Source organism: Pseudophryne corroboree, chromosome 5 (assembly GCF_028390025.1).
Source record: "Pseudophryne corroboree isolate aPseCor3 chromosome 5, aPseCor3.hap2, whole genome shotgun sequence".
Taxonomy (NCBI): Eukaryota; Metazoa; Chordata; class Amphibia; order Anura; family Myobatrachidae; genus Pseudophryne; species Pseudophryne corroboree.
Window position 1 is genome coordinate 565,748,479 of NC_086448.1, and position 18,765 is coordinate 565,767,243.

The following is an 18,765-nucleotide window of genomic DNA, read 5'->3' on the forward strand; positions in this document are numbered from 1 at the left end:
CTCTTTTGGCACAGTTGTATTATACTGTATATACATTATGTCTTTTGGTTAATTAGTGGCTATTCATTTGTAAGTATTCCATTCATTTGTATGAGTCAAGCTTTTGTTGCTGAGTATTATGCTTGCTGCCTTCTGAGGTTTGGCAGTATGCCATTCTTATTACTCAATTATTGATTACATTTATGTCTTTAAATGGGATAAGATTTATAGATTTATATTGTGTGCTTCTTTTCTAGACTGGTTCTTGCTTCTCTTTGTGGTTTAAGGGGGGTACACACGGAGAGATCCGTGCTTAATTCTAAGCAATCTGACTAGATTGCTTAGAAATTAAGCACGGATCTCTCCGTGTGTAGGGTGTCGAGGACAGACCGCGCATCACTATCGCCGGCTCTAGATTTGGCTCTAAATCATGCATGCCAAATCTAGCGAGATTGTTCATTTCACTGCTGTACATTTCATCACGCTGTGTGCTGTGGGGGGGGGGGGAGAAATGTGTGCCGAGCGGTCTGTGCTAGATCGTTCAGCACACATCTACCCCGTGTGTACAGGGCTTAAGACACAAACACTATTTTAATTGGTGCTATTACTTCTGCAGTGATTATATAAATTATGTGTTGATTTAATTTAGTAGGTGATCAGCTGTCTCTGAGAATTAATGTTGTATTTTTTTTATTACTACAGTACTAGCAATATCATGTTTATGTGGTAAAAATCTTTTGGTTACATGTCAGTCTGCATTATAAACTATACAACGATATTTATGTGTGAAAGAGTGCCATTTTGTTAGTGCTTTATATGTTTAGCGATTTTATGTATTGATTAAGTGATCTTTATGTTAAAAACTTAACAGACCAAATATTTTATAAAAATGTTCCAAAAATTGTCATTTAAAAAAATCCAATTATGTTAATAATAGCTTATTAAACCTGATTCAGTATATATTTCTAACAAATATGCAAATGTGTTAATAAAAGTATACAAAAAAAAAGTTTAAATAGCTTTTGTTTATGCAATTTGATTTAAAAAAAATTGGAACTTTTGGGGTCATTTTTGGGAAAATAAATAATGTAATTTTCTTCTTTTTAAACCTTTACTGTGTATATATGCAGTCCTGCATGAAGGGTCCTGAGGATTGGCCATCTCTGCTGGGGGCCAGATGTACTAAGCCTTGGAGAGTAATAAAGTGGAGAGAGAATGGGTAAATTTACTAAGGTGGGAGTTTTTTAGAACTGGTGATGTTGCCCATAGCAACCAATCAGATTCTAGTTTTTATCTTCTAGAAGCAGCTAGATAAATGTTAAGTAGAACCTGATTGGTTGCTATGGGCAACATCACCAGTTCTAAAAAAAAACCTCCCACCTTAGTTAATTTACCCCATAGACAGATAAAGTACCAGCTTGGCGTGAGTTCTGAAGCCACTTAAGGCTGTGACATTTCTGTGTTTTTGGGTAGCACTTAGAGATGAACATCGTGCAGCTTATGTGGTGGACAGACTGTAGACCTCAGAGGTGTACATGCTGCCGATGTTTGCGGATTTCTGATTTTTTTTTTTATACTGCACAGTTTTAAAGGCTCTGACGTCTAAGTTCTTATGGACATTCAATACGGTTTGGTCAGAAGAACAATAGTGCAGATCTGAGACAAATCAGTGCAAATCTCCACGGCTATGGTATTGATTATTTTTGCAAATCTGCTGTATACAGTACAAATCACAGTCACAGCGGGATTTTCACCCACCTCTGAATCAGGCCATATGTGGTGCTTTTATTTGCTACTGATATATTATCGGGGATGTGTTTATATGTTAAAGATTTTTTTCACGTTTTCTTCTTATTTGTATTACTAATATATTTCACCAAATTGTGAATAGATACTTGCTTACTTTTGGGTCCAAATGAAAAGTGCAGGACCAGGGTGACACAATTTGCATAATTATTTACAGGACAATCCACCAATTTCATGTGTAATATATTTTATTTTGATAGGCTATTGGGTTAATATCTTTTTCCTATAATGAGCAATATGTAATAGCCTGCAAGGTCGGTTTGGCCTTGTAAATGATTGCTGCTTTCAAAATACAGGCAGTCCTACAGAAATTCTGGAACAGCCTGCAACTTGCAAGTTATTACATGTTGCCCTATTGCAGAGGTCGCCAAACGCGGCGGTCCTTAAGGCACCCCAACAGTCCAGGATTAAGGTATATCCATGGCTCAGCACAGATTGTTAAATCAAATTGACTTACAGTAGGTGCTAATTAAGTCACCTGTGTCTAACCATGGATACATTTAAAACCTGGACCGTTGGGGTGCCTTGAGGACAGCAATTGGGAACCTCTGACCTATTGCATAGGTTCTCAAACTCTATTCTCAGGACCACACACAGTGCATGTTTTCCATGTCTCCTCACAAAATCACAAGTGAAATAATTAGCTTTACCTTTGGATCTTTTAAAATGTGTCAATGAGTAATGGGGGTAATTCCAAGTTGATCGCAGCAGGATATTTTTTAGCAGTTGGGCAAAACCATGTGCACTGCAGGGGGGGCAGATATAACATTTGCAGAGAGAGTTAGATTTGGGTGGGTTATTTTGTTTCTGTGCAGGGTAAATACTGGCTGCTTTATTTTTACACTGCAAATTAGATTGCAGATTGAACTCACCACACCCAAATCTATCTCTCTCTGCACATGTTATATCTCCCTCCCCTGCAGTGCACATGGTTTTGCCCAACTGCTAAAAAATTTCCTGCTGCGATCAACTTGGAATTACCCCCAATGAGTACACCTGCGCATCTGACAGGTGAAATGCAAAACGTGAACTGTTTGGGGTCCTGAGCACAGAGGTTGAGAACCACTGCCCTATAGCTTTATACAATTAGTACAAATTTAGATTCTATAGTATAGGAATAGCAAATATGTGCCCTGTTTACAAAGTTTTAACACTGTTATAGCATTTTGAAACATGGTATAGATTTGTTTTTCACTTTCTTCGTTTTTTAACATTTTTGATTTAGTTTTGTTTTTCTTTAATTAGAGCAGATCCTAATGAGAAACAGGAAAATGTAACTAGTCTCCCCTGCTGCTGACGCTATCAGATTCAGTGAACACAGATATTGATCCAGAAACAAATGTGATAATTATGTTTCAAATCCTGAAGGATTTTGTTTGTATACTCCTGGATACCAAGGTGATAATTAAGGATTGTTTCAAATGAAATTGACACTAACAAAAATTTGCTCATATCCTGCAAAGATGTATAACAAAATATATGTAACATATACGTTACCCTCTGCGGGTTACATTTAAGAATTGAACTATCTTTTAGTGAAGCACAGAAATAAATATAGAGAGCTTAGGATGCCCCCACTTTGGATGCTCTCTGTTATATGGGGGTAATTCAGAATTGATCGCAGCAGCAAATTTGTTAGCAGTTGGGCAAAACCATGTGCACTGCAGGTGTGGCAGACATGACATTTGCAGAGAGAGTTAGATTTGGGTGGGTTATTTTGTTTCTGTGCAGGGTAAATACTGGCTGCTTTATTTTTACACTGCAATTTAGATTTCAGTTTGAACACACCCCACCCAAATCTAACTCTCTCTGCACGTTATATCTGCCCCACACAGTACACCCCCTACAGTACACATGGTTTGGTCCAACTGCTAACAAATTTGCTGCTGTGATCAACTCTGAATTACCCCCTATGTTCAGAACCTTTGGCTGCTTTTGCATGTAGCCAGGGGAGGATTTAGGAGGGAGGGCGCACCAGTAATTCCCCCACCTAATCATACTTTTTTCATTGATTGAAGCCCTCATGTGACAATTTAATAGAATAACAACTAACTTTGACATTTGATTTTTTTTTTTTGTTAACTATGTATACATGTATTAAGTAGGACAGCTTACAAGTGCAGTATATGCATGTCATACCCGTTTACACTCCATTCAAGATGGCATATGATACATTACAGTGGAAATATTTAGCAGTTACTGGTACATTTTGGGTTGACAACAACCCAAACCCCAACAAGTACTGCTCCCAGGAACATGCCTCACATGCCTAATGGGAAATTCACCACTGCATGTAGCCCACAATTACTGGACAGATTAATATCAGGACACACCCCACTCAAATGTAAATCTGCATATTTTACATCTGCCCCACCTGCAGTACAGGATGGTTTTGCCAAAGGTGCAGTTACTTGCTTTAGCTTACTATACTCCCAACCAAGAATCAGCCCCATTATCAATTCCTTGGACAATCTGAAAAAAAAAAAGGAAAACCCTGTAGTTTCAGGTAGGTGATGGGTAAGGTTGGTTGACAGTTATCATGTCAACTATCATCATGTATGGACGATATGTTGACATGATAATTTTCATCAAATGGTCCCTAGTGGTCTTACGGTGTCTTACCTTGTGTCATGGTACTGCCCAGGAGTAACCATGGAATATTATCATGTCCAACTGTGTGTGTAATAACTGCACACTATTGACCTGATATGTGCCTGAACATACTGTATAGTTAATTGCTGGGCTCACAAAGGTATAGTCATGGGGCTGTGATTTAAGGCCAGTCAGGATTTCTCAAACTTAATGACCAGAGGTCTCCTGTATGTTGTTAAAAGATTGTGTACTCCTCACAGCATGACTTCTGGAAGCAGGTGTCTGTGTGTTCAATCCCCAAAAACCAGATCTCCTGTATGAGATATCTCTCCTTGGTGCAACTGCAATTGCCCTAGTTGGTGAGCAACCTGTCAGCTAACCCTGGGCTTAATGGTAAGGCAATCCACTTCCTATGGAAATAGTTGTATGACACTGTTACCAAGGACTCCTTGAACTAGTGGTAACAATTCCCAACCTCCTGACCTTGAAACCTGATATTAGGACAAAGGAATCTGTGTTTGTCATTTGCATCTTCTTATAGAAACCAGCCAGAGTAAGGAGGGGTTGTCGGTTGCCTCTTTCTCTGGAATAAAAAAACAGTAAAGAGCAATTCTCTGGATGCATAGAAGGACATTGCCATGCTGACTTGCTCCGTGTAATTTCTTGTGACCTTCTACACGCCAATGGCACCTCACCATCAGTGTAAGTGACATTGTAATTTACTTATTTTTTTCATATTATTTAGATTGAAATTGTTTGCACAACCAGGGCCGGTGCTAGGGTGTTTGGTGCCCCCCTGCAAACTACAAATTTGCACCCTACCTCCCATACATTATAAAGGGACAGTGTGTGCCGAAGGCGTGCAAAGCAAAAAAGGGATGTGATCTTACAAGGAAGGGATGTGGCCACACAGTAGTATTCCCAATTTAAATTCCGCCACACAGTAGCATAATATTATTCACATTATACTGTATGTAGTGCCCGATTCATATTACACCACACAGTATTGTCCCTTACACATAATAGTCACAGCAAAAAGAGGTGGACCTGGGTAGGGTGTAGGTGTAAGTAAAGGTGCAGCTGGAAAGGGGGATGGTTTAAGTAAAGGTGGAGCTGGAAAGGGGTTGGATTAAGTAAAGGTGGGGCTGGAAAAAAAGAGTGGTTTAAGTAAAGGTAAAGCCAGGAAGGTGGTGGTGGCGTTAGTAAAGGTGGAATTGGGAAAAGTAGTGGTATAGATAGGAATCAACTAAAGCCCATTAAAGGTATCGAAAATGTGTCTGTGGAATTGTTTGGCCATGGCAAGTAGCAGACTGCCATGGAAAAAGCAGAATGTGAACATCCCCACCTGGCTAGAGTATCCGGTCAGGATCCCGGTGGTTGGGATTTCAGCAGTCGAAATACCAATGCCGGAATCCTGACACTACTTGTAATGATGGTGCCGGGATCCCGACATTGATCACCATCCCGGCAGCGGAATCCTGACTGACAGGATCCGAATGAGGATGTCACGCGCCGCCCAAAAGGTAAGCCGAACAGGGGGTGAGGGGGGCTACCTTTAGGCTGCGGGGAGGGGGGGGGGGGCAGGGTTAGGCACCACCTAGGAGGGTTAGGGTTATGCTGTGGGAGAGGGGGGGGGATTAGTGTTAGCTTTATTAATTACTCGTTGTCTGGTGGTCTATATTTTCAAGACAGGGATGCCACTGTCGGTATTTTGACAGCCGGCATCCCGATACTAACCTCTGGTAAGATATGTATGCAGTTATCAGTGTTACTTTGTGCGCTGATGCAGTGAGTAATTAATTAGTGAAACATTCATTAGTGATGATGTAGTATGGAGGAAGGGATATATTTGGACAGCAGTGTTTTTGGTCACTTGACTGCCCCACTGTAATCAGCCCATGTTGCACCATCTATGACCAGCTTAACTTCTGGGGAGTTCGGAAGAGGACTCCTAGCACCAACAGATACAATATTTATACTGTGTGCTCTATCCCTGGGGAAGCAAAAGGTGCCACCTGGCACAGACTGTTCTCCTCCTTGCACACGCAGGTCCTCCTATCTAACCTTAGTTCTGGTGCCTGCTGCTGCTGCTGAGAGGAGGGATGAGCAGGATGGATCCTCTCCGCACCACATGCAGCGGCTCCCAGGATTACAGTGTCAGGCCAGAGCGGGGATATTCTTCCTCATCCCAGCTGTACGCTTCCGGTGCTGCTGCCTGTCATAAAGTGTGACAGATGCCGCGGCAGTCGACAGCAAAAGCGGGCTGGGTGGCAGGAGGGATGTAAGGCAGGGAGAGCACCTCTCACGCCGGGGGGCCTCCCTGCTTTGCATTACTTTGCTGAGTGGGTTCCGCCACCTCTATGCACAACTAATTTAACTGTATTTCTGTTTAAACCATTTTTGTATTTGTAAGCCTTGGAAAAACGAGTTTTATGGTAAGAACTTACCTTTGTTAAAACTCTTTCTGCGAGGTACACTGGACTCCACAAGGATTGGACAATGGGGTGTAGAGTAGGATCTTGATCCGAGGCATCAACAGGCTCAAAGATTTGACTGTTCCCAGAATGCACAGTGCCGCCTCCTATATCACCCCGCCTCCCAGCACAGGAGCTCAGTTTTTAGTTAACCAGCTCAATGCAGTAGCAGGAAAAAAGACGACAACGGTTAGTAGCCACATACACCACACTCTCACGACAGGAGAAGTGTCAGCGGCTAATGCCATACCAACCCAAAGAAGCTAAGTGCGTCAGGGTGGGCACCTTGTGGAGCCCAGTATACCTCGTAGAAAGAGTTTTAACAAAGGTAAGTTCTTACCATAAAACTCATTTTCTGCTGCGGGGTACACTGGGTTCCACAAGGATTGGACAATGGGGATGTCCTAAAGCAGTTCCTTATGGGAGGGGACGCACTGTAGCGGGCACAAGTACCCGGCGTCCAAAGAAAGCATCCTGGGAAGCGGCAGTATCGAAGGCATAGAACCTTATGAATGTGTTCCCTGAGAACCACGTAGCCGCCTTGCACAATTGATCAAGGGTCGCACCACGTTGGGCCGCCCAAGAAGGTCCAACAGACCGAGTAGAATGGGCCTTAATGTGATCAGGAGCCGAGAGACCAGCCTTCACATAAGCATGTGCAATCACCATTCTAATCCATCTGGCCAGAGTTTGCTTGTGAGCAGTCCAGCCACGTTTGTGAAATCCAAACAAAACAAAGAGAGAATCAGATTTTCGAATAGAAGCAGTTCTCTTCACATAGATACGGAGAGCCCGTACCACATCCAAAGACCGCTCTTTGGGAGACAAATCAGGAGAAACAAAGGCCGGAACCACAATCTCCTGGTTAAGGTGGAACGAAGAAACCACCTTAGGTAAATATCCGGGACGAGTCCTAAGAACCGCCCTGTCACGGTGAAAAATCAGATATGGGGAACTACAAGACAAGGGACCCAGATCCGATGCTCTTCTAGCAGAGGCAATAGCCAGCAAGAACACCACCTTAAGGGAAAGCCACTTAAGGTCAGCTGAACCAGGTGGTTCAAATGGAGGCTCCTGCAACGCCTCCAAAACCACCGACAAGTCCAAAGGAACCACAGGCGGGACATAGGGAGGTTGGATACGCAACACACCCTGAGTGAAAGTATAAACATCAGGTAAAGTTGAAATTTTTCTCTGAAACCACACCGACAAGGCAGAAATATGAACCCTGAGGGAGGCCAGATGCAGGCCTAAATCTAGGCCTTGCTGCAGAAAAGCCCAAAGTTTGACTGTACTAAACTTGGAAGCGTCATAATTGTTGGATGCGCACCAAACAAAGTAGGAATGCCAGACCCTATGATAAATCCAAGCAGAAGCCGGTTTCCGGGCCCGCAACATAGTTTTAATGACCCCTTCAGAAAACCCCTTAGCCCTTAAGACGGAAGTTTCAAGAGCCACGCCGTCAAAGATAGCCAGGCTAGGTCCTGGTAGACACAGGGGTCCTGAACGAGAAGGTCTGGGCGTTGCGGAAGTAGAATTGGACACTCTGACGATAGGCCCTGCAGGTCTGAGAACCAGTGCCATCTGGGCCACGCTGGAGCTATGAGAAGCAGATTTCCTTTTTCTTGCTTGAACTTCCGAATTACCCTGGGCAAGAGTGACACCGGAGGGAACACATACGGCAGCCGAAACCTCCACAGCACCGCCAGAGCATCCACGAATGCTGCTTGAGGATCCCTTGTCCTTGCTCCGAAGACCGGAACCTTGTGATTGTGTCGAGACGCCATCAGATCCACGTCTGGAAGGCCCCACTTTTCCACCAGGAGTTGAAACACTTCTGGATGGAGGCCCCACTCGCCGGCATGCACGTCCTGACGACTGAGAAAGTCCGCTTCCCAATTCAGGACTCCCGGAATGAATATTGCCGATATGGCCGGTAGATGGCGTTCTGCCCAACGTAGAATCCGTGAGACTTCCTTCATTGCCAAACGGCTTTGAGTGCCGCCATGATGATTTATGTAAGCCACTGTGGTGGCATTGTCCGACTGTACTTGAACAGGACGGTTCTGAATTAAATGCTGGTCCAGGTTCAACGTATTGAAGACCGGCCGCAATTCCAGAATGTTGATCGAGAGGAGAGATTCCTCCTTGGTCCACCGACCCTGAAGGGAGTATTGCTCCAGCACCGCGCCCCCAACCTCTTAGACTGGCATCTGTTGTCAACAGGACCCAGTTGGATATCCAGAAGGGACGACCCCTGCACAATTGTTGGTTCCGGAGCCACCAGTGTAGCGACAGATGGACCTCCGGAGTCAAGAAGATCATTTGAGATCTGATCCGGCGAGGCAGGCAGTCCCACTTGGCTAGAATCAGCCTCTGGAGGGGGCGAGAATGGAATTGAGCATACTCCACCATGTCGAATGCTGATACCATGAGGCCCAGCACCTGCATTGCCGAATGTATCGACACTTGCGGACAAGAAAGGAAGCAACGAATCCTGTCCTGAATCTTCAGGACTTTCTCCTGAGACAAGAACAACCTCTGGTTGTGAGTGCCCAATAACGCTCCCAGGTGCACCATGCTCTGAGCAGGGACCAGGGAGGATTTATTCCAGTTGATGAGCCACCCGTGGGCTTATAGAAACTGGACCGTCATATCCAGATGACGCAGGAGAAGATCTGGGGAATTTGCCAGGATTAACAAGTCGTCCAGATACGGCAGTATCCTGACCCCTTGATGGCGGAGTACCACCGTCATCACCGCCATAATTTTGGTGAAGACTCGCGGAGCCGTTGTTAAACCAAAAGGTAACGCCCGAAACTGGTAATGTAGGTTGCCAATAGTGAACCTCAGGTATTGTTGATGTGACACTGCAATAGGAATATGCAGGTAAGCATCCTGTATGTCCAGGGAGACCATGTAGTCCCCAGGTTCCAAGGCCAGAACTATAGAGCGAAGGGTTTCCATACGGAACTTGGAAACCTTCACAAACCTGTTCAATGCCTTGAGGTTGAGAATGGGCCGGGAGGACCCATTCGGTTTCGGGACTAGAAACAGCGGAGAATAGTACCCCCGGCCCCTCTCAGCAAGAGGCACCTGTACGACGACTCCTGTATCCAGGAGGGTCTGTACCACCGAGTGTAGAGTTTTTGCCTTTGTCTGGTCCAAAGGGATGTCTGTCTGGCAAAATCGATGAGGGGGTCGGTACTTGAAGGCTATGGCGTAACCTCGAGTGACGACTTCCCTTACCCAGGCATCTGAAGTGGTCTTCAACCATTCCTGGGAACACCCTAGAGGCCGGCCCCCCACCCTGGGATCCCCCAGGGGGAGGCCCACCCCGTCATGCGGCAGGCTTATCGGTCTTGGCAGCTGGCTGACGGGCAGCCCAGGCTCTTTTGGGCTTCGGCTTACCAGGTTTGGAAGTGCGGGCCTGATTATGGTACGCCTGACCTTTTGCTTTACCTGAAGGACGAAAGGGGCAAAAGGACGTACCTTTAGCCTTCGACACAGAAGGAGCGGTATTAGGCAGACAGGCAGTTTTGGCAGTAGCCAAGTCAGCCACAATCTTATTTAAGTCCTCCCCAAACAGAATATCTCCCTTGAAAGGGAGTACCTCCAGGGTTTTTCTAGGGTCCAGATCCACAGACCAGGATCTCAGCCACAATATCCGACGAGCCAGGACTGACGTAGTAGAGGCCTTGGCTGCTAGGATACTGGCATCAGAAGCCGCCTCTTTAATATATTGAGAAGCTGTGACAATATATGACAAGCATTGTCTAGCATGGTCAGAAGAGATTTCAGCTTCTAACTCCGAGGCCCATGCTTCAATAGCCTCTGCAGCCCATGTAGCTGCAATAGTGGGCCTTTGTGCAGCATCCGTGAGGGTGTAAATCGCTTTCAGACAACCCTCCACACGCTTATCCGTAGGCTCTTTTAGAGACGTGACGGTAGTGACAGGTAGAGCTGAGGAAACCACCATCCTAGCCACATGTGAGTCCACTGGAGGAGGCGTTTCCCAATTCTTAGACAGCTCTGGCGCGAGGGGATAGCGAGCCAGCATCTTCTTTTGAGGCACAAACTTCGTACCCGGGTTTTCCCAGGGTTCCTGACGTATATTCACTAGGTGGTCAGAGTGAGATAAAACTTGCTTAACCACCTTCTGACGCTTGAACCTATCTGGTTTCTTAGGAGGGACGGATGGCTCGGGATCATCCGTAATCTGTAGAATTAATTTAATAGCCTCCAAAAGGTCAGGAACAGCCACATGTGAACTACCCTCCCCCTCAGCCGTATCTGAGTCAGAACCTGAGGGGTCAGTAAATGTGCCGTCTTCATCAGACGAGGTGTCAGTGACAGCAGTGGATTGTGAGGCGATAAGCGCTCGCTTAGAGGACCTCTTGGACTTAGGCGAGCGTTGGTCAGACTTTTTAGTAGTCAAGGACTGGTTCAACTTCTTTAATTGAGTAGATAAATCGTCCGCCCACGGCGGGTTAGCTGCAGGGACCACATACGGTTGTACCGGCATTGGGGGTCCCATAGGGGGAGTTAGTTTATGAACTAGCGTATGCAGAAGCATGGAAAAAGCGGCCCACGGTGGGTCAGTATGTGCCTCCGTTGCCACAGTTCGACTAGGGGGCAAGGAGTCCCCAGAACCAGAGCCCACAGCTGCTATATTCCCCTCATATGGCCCGTGGCGTCAGCAACACCGGCAGTGTGTTCAGCCCCAGAACCATTACCCTCAGAAGCAGACATGATATAACTTGCAGTATGAGGTAACACAGTACAATTATCAGCAGCACTATACCTCTAAACCCAAACCCCTGCGCAGTGTAGTCAGCACTAGCAGAGATAAAGGAGAGATATGGTGACTAAATTACAGAGAAAAATACGTAATACAGTATATCTTTGTGAAAATCCTATATTAGATAAAACCTGACGCACCAAGCCCCCTCAGGTTATAGAATATAGGGATAGCAGGTTGAGTGAAAGACACGAAATGGACACCACTCAGCTATCAAATGCACACACAAATAGTCACAGTTTGTACAATGCAGAGGTTATTACTGACAATAATACTGCACTGGACTAGCTTACACAGCTATATAGCAATAGATATAACAGTACACAGTAAGAACTGGATGTATATCACAGGGTAATTGTACTATAAAACCCTGACTAAGTGCACTCTTTCTTAACTATCACTGTCTTAAAAAGGCAGGTAGAATACTTAAGTGTCATGTAAAGGCACAGCGCTGACAACCAGGCGGCTTTACATAGGAGGATTTGCCCAAGCAGTCCCAGTAACAGTGAGCTGAGGGATAATGGCGCCGCAGACACTGACTGGGAGTGAGGAAAAGACAGATATGCAGCTCCAGGGTGGGAACACTTGCTAGAAATGGCACCCTGTGGCTGGGGGAGGGGCTTCAGGTCTAAGCCTTATCCCCTCTGCTGGCAAAACCACCGGGTACTGTGGGCGATATAAGAATTGGTTTAGAGAGAAAACCTGACCTGCGCCCATGCATTGGTGATCTAGTGGGATCGCCTGTATCTACAGTGTCCACAGCCAGCGAGCGCGGCCCGCCTCCCACTGACCGCGCCGGATCACGATAAAGACCGGGTCCCGCAAGCGGGACCCACTTACCACCTCCCAAAGCGCGGCCACGCGATCCTGGAGAGCCCCAGCCGCGTGTGTCTAACGTGAAGAAAACCGGAGCCTCCGCTGTAGGTACCCGGCAACCAGGGCTCGGGAGTGTACAGCGCCGCTGGGGAGAGCTGGGGCTGCAGCAGTGAATGTCTCCTGACATTTACCACCGCTGCTGCCCTTGAAGTCTTCACTTTTTACCTCATAAAAAGCTTTTCTTAGGGCTGCTTGGAGCAGCCCCGCTGTTAAGTGCCTGCTTACTGCAGCACCAACTTACAAAACTGAGCTCCTGTGCTGGGAGGCGGGGTGATATAGGAGGCGGCGCTGTGCATTCTGAGAACAGTCAAAGCTTTGAGCCTGTTGGTGCCTCGGATCAACACCCCATTGTCCAATCCTCGTGGAGCCCAGTGTACCCCGCAGCAGAAACCTTTTTCAAATGAAGACACATCTAATTAATTAATATTTCTCTATGTTCTTTGATGAACCTAGACGCCTGTGATGCCCATGCTACATGTAATTGTGTGAAATGATCATTTGAATATTGGGCTTAATTCAGACCTGACTGCTAGGCTGTGTTTTCGTATACAGCGGGCGATCAGGTATAAACTGTGCATACGTATGCACCGCAATGCGCAGGCATGTCGCATGGCTACAAAGCGGATTGCCGCTCAGCGATGGGTTTGTGCAAAGAATCCATTTGCAGGGGCGTTCGCAAGGAGATTGACAGGAAGAAGCCTTTTGTTGGTGTCAACTGACTGTTTTCTGGGAGTGGTTGGAAAAACACAGGCGTGTCCATGTGTTTGCAGAGAGGGTTTCCGACGTCAATTCCGGTCCCGGACAGGCTGAAGTGTTCGCAGTGGCTGAGTAAGTCCTGGGCTACTCACGGACTGCACAAGATCTGTTTGTACAGCTCTGCTACACGTGTTCGCACACTTGCAAAGAAAAAATACACTCCCCCTATGGGCAGTGACTATGCGAACGCAGGACTGCAAAAAAACCTAGCGAGTGAACAGGTCTGAATTAGGCCCATTAACAGCAAGGGCTGTCTGATGACAGACCACTGAATGGAATTTATATTCAGTACATATCAAATTGTGATGGCTAGATGAGTGTGTTAGTGTAGATTATCCCCAAAATGACCAGTCTTGTGGGGTGTTGCCATGAAGCTGTGGTTAATACATACCAAAAGTGGTCCAAGGAAGAACAAATAGTGAACCAGTGACAGGGTCAAGGGTGCTCAAGGCTAATTGATGCATGTGGTGACCAAAGGATAGCCCATCTGATCCATCCCACAGTAGAGCTACTGTAGCACAAATTGCTTAAAAAGTGAATGATGGCTATTATAGAAAGGTGTCAGAGCACACAATGCATTGCAGCTTGATGCCTATAGGGCTGCATGGCCACAGACTGGTAAGAGTGCCCATGCTGAACCCTGACCACCACCAAAAGCAACTACAATGGGCAAGTGAGCCGCAGAACTTGACCATGAATCAATAGAGGAAGGTGACCTTCTCTGATGAGTCATATTTTCTTTTACATCATATGCATGGCCTGATGCATGGGCATCATTTACCTGGGTAAGAGATGGTACCAGGAGACACTATGGTAAGAAGGTAAACCAGCGGAGGCAGTGTGATGCTCTCAGAGAAACCTGGGAAATCTTGGGTCCTGCTATTTGTGTGGATATTACGTTAGCAGATAACAACTATCTAAACATTCTTTTAGGCCAAGTTCACGTGTTTATGGCAAACATATTCCTTGGTGGCTGTGGCCTCTTTCAGTAGCATATTGCTCCCTGCCACACTGCAACAATTGTTCCATAAAGGTTTAACATGATAAAGAGTTCAAGGTGTTGACATACCCCTCTAAATTCCCCAGACATTACCTGACTTCTAAAAAGGTGATTAATAATTAGTAAATACAGGAATAAATAATGGTGGTACAGTGGCTCTCCTCATCTAAGGAGAAAGCTGGGGCTGCTACATAAAGCCCCGTATACTGCACCTGCGTCACGACGGTTGTGGCAAAGGATGATTTCCCAGTGACAGTGGCCATAAGGAGAGGACAGTGGCTGCTATATATACATACATACACCCCAAATTAGCAATACCAAAGAGATAATAGAAATTATTTTTAAATCATCAGCTAAGTTTGCCGACACTGATACCTATTCCACGTTTACTCCACTGTGAGCCTCAAAACTGATCGGGATATACTGTAAACTTGCATGGGTAGAGTGCCCAACTGGTGCCCAGAGCGCACTACCCCATGCAGTGTCGGACTGGGGCATGAAGCGCCCACCGGGGGAATGCTGTTGGGTGTGGCCAGGCTGCACTGAGGCGTGGCCAGCCATCACAGAGGCTTGGCTAACTATTACAGAGTACATGTTCTGTACCCCTTGGTACATATATAATAAACCATATTCTTGTGAAGTATAATGTAACATACGTATAATGCACAATTAAAGTGCACTAGGATAGAGTCTGGAACCTGATCCCTAGAGGAGGAGGAGAGCCCACAGGCAGTGGGCCCCACCGGTGGTTTCCCTGTTCCCCTGTGGGCTAGTCCGACCCTGACACCATGACTATGTTACTGTTTTTTATAATTAATGTTTATTAGTTATCACATGTGAAAAAATGAAATGCCTATAGCTCAGTACAGTTTGTGATAAAAACAATACAATTTAATAAAATGTGATCCTGTTAATAATAATTAAAAAAAAATGTCTAAGAACATTTATTCACTTCCATTAAAATGTTTTCCAACTTGTTTGAATTAATATATAAAAATAAAGTTCTGCTACAACAAGCACTAAAATATACTGTAGCTGCCAGTTACAAAATTTTGAATTTGTGCTCCGAAGTTAATGCTGTTCTAAGGTTCTGTCTCAAAAGCTACTTTTACTACAGTAACTGGCTTCTATATGCGCAATGTTTTAGTCAATAGATGTGTCAGAAACAAGCAGGAGTTACATAAATTTTCTCTGGCAGCTAAGAAAGCTAGTGACTTCACAGACCATCCCAAAGGACAGATATTCCGAGCTTGTTCTGCTGACTCAAACCAGAAAGTCCTGAGAGAAAACAATCTTCAGTTTGTAACATTTTCATCAAGCTGTGTATGAGTTTACCTCTTGATGAAAGGTCACCTCTTAAATTGGGGCATACAAGGTCCAGTATACTCATGTGCTAAAATATGCATTCCTTAAGGTAGTCCAGGAATAATATTGCAGCATAAAACATGACATGTTGGGGGTAATTCTAAGTTGATCGCAGCAGGAACTTTGTTAGCAGTTGGGCAAAACCATGTGCACTGCAGGAGAGGCCGATATAACATGTGCAGAGAGAATTAGATTTGGGTGTGGTGTGTTCAAACTGAAATCTAAATTGCAGTGTAAAAATAAAGCAGCCAGTATTTACCCTGCACAGAAACAAAATAACCCACCCAAATCTAACTCTCTCTGCACATGTTATATCTGCCCCCCCCCCCCCCCCCTGCAGTGCACATGGTTTTGCCCAACTGCTAACAAAGTTCCTGCTGCGATCAACTCAGAATTACCCCCGTTGTTTCTCTGTTTTGATTTATATTAGCTTTACACTGCTTATGTCATTCATTTTATTTTGTATTGCTTTTACCATTTATGGTGACTTTCAATAAACTTTAAATAAAAAAAAACACGACAATCAAAAAGGCCAATCTTAACAAGAATTGAAACTATATTACTTCATTACTCAGCTGCCTGCAAAACTGCAATTCAAAAAATAAAGATACAGTATAGACAGTTCAAGATTGAAAAAAAAAAGAGAGATAAGCATCATTGTATTATATTACGGAAAGCTGGATGTCTAGGTTAATATTTCTATATTTATTATCCCAATAATAAATCCCTTCCTGTTTAGTTGTATTATCAATTCTAAGTCAGTTTCCTCCAGCGGTAAACCCACGACTAATATTTGTTGACCCATAAGTTCCGGTTTAAGTCCCTGGAGCTATGGGTTAATGCAGTTGTGGTGGCCATGGTGAGGGCAAAATTCCTAAATAACCACAGATGTCACAATCTATTCACACCTCAGGAAGGTGATAGGAGAAACACGTGGTAAATACAACCTGTGGGCTTACAGCAGGCTGCAAGTGAATGGCTCCGGGCACTGCAACAAGCCTGTGTTAAGCACTGTGGATGACTGAATATGCCTCTAAATATTTTCAGTCCCTCGCAACCCCCTCAGTCACCATATGGATACTAATCTCATGATCAAGAAAAGCTTACGGAAAGATCCCATCCCAGACAGTGGAGGCTCCTCAAGACTTGTAGTTTTGGTACGATTCCATCACTCCAAGCAGAAAAACAATCTTACTTAACTAACACCCTACTATTGGCATCCATGTAGTTACAATTAATTTAGCAAATATAGTAAACATTTTTTTTTAAATAAATTAATTGTTTCAATGAATAAAGGGGATTGACTTTAAGTTGACAGTTTACAGATTCCAAACAAGAAATTTCTACAGTGTTTACCAACCACTAAAAATAAGTGCAATATCTTTCTACAGGATAATTCATCACACCTGAGCATATAACATAAAAGATTTAGTCAGGCTGTAATAAAGTCTGAGTTCGGCAACTGTGCGGGCTGCCGAACTCGGACTTCATTACATACCGCCATTTATGTCCACTCTGTGTGCACTTAAAAATCCTTCAGATTTTGTGCCCCTTAATAAGCTGCAATGTTTAAACCAAAGATTCAAATCTGCACTACCAGCCACCTGTTACAGCTCACTCACTTCCTCCTCCTCCAGTTGTTGCCCCAGGGGCTGCTCCTTGCAAATATTTTTGTAATAAAACACTAGTAAGTTAATACAGTTTACCCAGAGCCAGCCTTGATCAATTTGGTCGCCTAATCTTTGTCTGGTGACCCTGACGCACCACCTCCTTCGCACACTTGAAATTGGAACATGGTTTTGCAGTAGGGACATGGTCTCAAAGAAGGGCGGAGCCTCATGGTGCTGTGCTCCCCTTTCCCCATTGTGTTGTACTACTCATTCCGCACAGCCTCATTGCCTATTGCGTCTCCCCAGCCCACAATAGTGTTTCTCCATCCCCAGTTCTCAAACAACATGAATAAATCTCTGCAGACTCCAGCCACAGCCCACACAAGTGTCTCTCCAGCCCCAGCTACAGGACTTTGCTAAAATAGTGCACACTAGTATACATAATATCTCAAACAACATAAATGAATCCCTGCAAACTCTGCCCCTGAAAACACAAGTGTCTCTCCAGCCTCCACACTTACCTTCTTTTATGTCTTTTGGCTGCCCACCCCAGTGGCTCCTCTGCTCTGCGGTGCTGCTTTACGACATGACATCATGCATGCTGCACCACAATGAACATAAAAAACTTAATTACACTGACTACTGCCAATGCAATAAAGTTACAGCACCTACAGTGGCTGCAATAAAGCTACAGCTGGAAACTGCTACTTGCCCCTAGGCTTTTCAGATGCCCCTAGGCATTTGCCTCTACCGCCTATGCCTAGAGTTGTCTCTGAGTTTACCTGTAAATGGCTACAGAAGGGGTGGGAGAGGGCAATCAAAATCCAAAATTTCTTTAAAACAGATGCATGGGGCAGCTCACTGCGGCTCTGGATGGGGATGGGAGCAGCTCAAACATAACATTCTGATGGCAATGCAGCTTTAATAATACAGAAGACAAACTTGACAATTTCACAAGACTGTACCTTCTTGATCTGAATGGTGGAGATGATTCTCTTGTGACAAGTCTCTCCTGCATATATGTTAGGAATGTATCCTTATCTGGAGGCTCTTGTTGATACATTTTACATCTTACTTCATACTTCATCCCAGAGTTTTCATACAAGTTTTCAGAACAGTTACTTGAGTCACAATTTACATATTCAGTATGAATTATTTTTCCCAAAATGTTCTCTTGTTCTTCAATCGCAGATGCCAGTTAATTGCTAGAGGGGAAGGTCCCACAAAACACAGCTGAATATACATCTGAATGACTTTGTTCATAAAAATGAAAATTATTAAGTTATTATTGTTATTATTATTATTAATTTGTTTACAGAGCAAACAAATCTTGGACACAAGAGGTAGACATAAGTGACAAGTGGAGTCAGCTTGTGATCTGGTGATTTAGGGGTATATTCAATTAAAGTCGGATCCATTCCAACATGCATTTGTCGGAATGGATCCGACAAGCCCTATTCAATAAGCGGGCAAATCCGACTGTCAGATTTGGCCATCCCGGTGTCC

The 18,765-nt window shown here is 44.6% G+C and overlaps 1 protein-coding gene across 1 annotated transcript in view; it reads right to left on the bottom strand.

Annotated features, from left to right (window-relative positions):
* Nucleotides 1-18,765, bottom strand: part of KCNG2 (potassium voltage-gated channel modifier subfamily G member 2) — a 477,945-nt gene that overhangs the window by 379,214 nt on the left and 79,966 nt on the right. The window lies entirely within an intron of this gene.